Source organism: Alligator sinensis, unplaced genomic scaffold (assembly GCF_000455745.1).
Source record: "Alligator sinensis unplaced genomic scaffold, ASM45574v1 scaffold392_1, whole genome shotgun sequence".
Lineage (NCBI taxonomy): Eukaryota > Metazoa > Chordata > Crocodylia > Alligatoridae > Alligator > Alligator sinensis.
The window spans coordinates 2217367-2219291 of NW_005841898.1; positions in this window are offsets into that span (position 1 = coordinate 2217367).

A 1925-nucleotide genomic window follows, 5' to 3' on the forward strand; every position below is an offset into this window, starting at 1 on the left:
GCCTGCCAGTGGACTGTGGCTGCAGAGTTGGCCTTTGTGTGGCACTACTGCCATTTGCGCCCCCTGCCTGGTCAACTGGGCAGCTATCACCCGGAAGATGTTCTGGTTGTGGTGGCCTGCTTTGAACTGTCAAAGCATGTCCTCCTGGCCCCATTTGGCCAGGAGGTCAGCCACAGCCAGATGGGTCCAAGGTGCCAGCTCTGAGCAAGCAGGGTCCTGTCACTAGCCTCGATAGCAGAAATTCTGGTGTTCCCTATTGGAAAACTGAAAAATCCCTAATAAAAAACACCCCAAAATCACTCTCTAAAATACCCCCAAATCCATGTTCCTCCACAAGTAAAACAAAAGACCACTATAAAGAGAGAGAGAGAGAGAGTGAGACAGAGACAGTGATCAGTTGGACAATGTTTTATTGCTATATCTACAGTGTTAAAGCAAGCCTCTTATCATAATAATAAAGTGAACTCTAAATACAGGTTTCATGAATTCATGAATACATATTTTGCTGCCCTCCCACAGGGCGAGGGCCCCCACACAAAGGGTTCATCCCCCACACAAGGGCTATGGCCCCCCCAACAGAGGGTTCATCCCCCACACAAGGGCTATGACCCCCCCAACAGAGGGTTCAGCCCCCACACAAGGGCTACACCCCCCCAACAGGGGGTTCGTCCCCCACACAAGGGGATTTGGCCCCCCAATAGGGGGTTTGGCCCCCACACAAGGAGTACAGACCCCCCCAACATGGGGTTCAGCCCCTACACAAGGGGTTCAGCCCCCATACAAGGGCTACATCCCCCCAACAGGGGATTCACCCCCCCAACAGGGGGTTCGTCCCCCACACAAAGGGTTCATCCCCACCAAAAAAACCCAGAAAAAGAACAGAAAGAAATGGGAAAAAAAGCTTCTGTTTACCTTAGAAGCCTCCTGGCAGAGCCCCCCATAGAAGACAGTGCAGGGCAGGAAAGCTCAGGCTGGGGATGCTGGGGCTGTCAGCCTGCCCCGCATTGTGTGAGCAGGGCCCCAGGCAGCTGAACAGCAGCTCCAACTGCCTGTAAGTGCCGGTTTTTTGTTTTGTTTTGTTTTGTTTAAGTATGGGGTGGGGGGCAGGGTTGGGGTTTCAGCACCAGGGCGAGGGTAACCATAGAGTCACTCTGGCAGCCAGAGCATCTCTATGGAGGATCCAGCCTCCGGTTGCCTCAGGGCATGGTCAGGGACTGTGCCCTGCACCGCTTTTTTAAACTTCACTTTTTTTAGACCCCTGGATATCCCACACATGCCTGTTGCCCCGCCTCAAAGGATTTGGGGTAGGGCAAGGGACACATGAGCTCTCATGTGGACACGCCCATCAGGGTCATCCCTGGCTCAAATATCCCATTCCAATGTCTGTCCAACTGGCTATTAAAAACACCCAGGGACAGAGACTCTACAGCCATTCTGGGAAGCGTGTTCCAATGCTTAACCATCTCCAGGATCAGGAAGTTGTTCCTAGGAACCAACCTAGATGTCCCTTGCTGCAATTTGAGACCATTGCTCCTGGTCCAGTCCTCTGCAGCCACAGGGAATAGTCCATCTCCATCTTGTTCATAATTACACTTCAGGTATTTGAAGACTGCTGTCAAATCCCCCCTCAATCTTCTGTTCACCAGAATAAACAATCCTAGTTCATTCAGCCTTTCCTCATAAATCATATTTCCCAAGCCTCTAATCATTTTTGTTGCTCTCCTTTGGACTTTTTCCAACTTGTCCACATCTTTCTTGAAGTGAGAAGCCCAAAACTGCATGTAGTTCTCCATGTGAGTTCTCATGGAGTGGGAGAATTACTTTCCTTGATTTGCAAGTGACAGTCATAGATTCATAGATTCATAGATGTTAGGGTCGGAAGAGACCTCAATAGATCATCGAGTCCGACCCCCTGCATAAGCAGG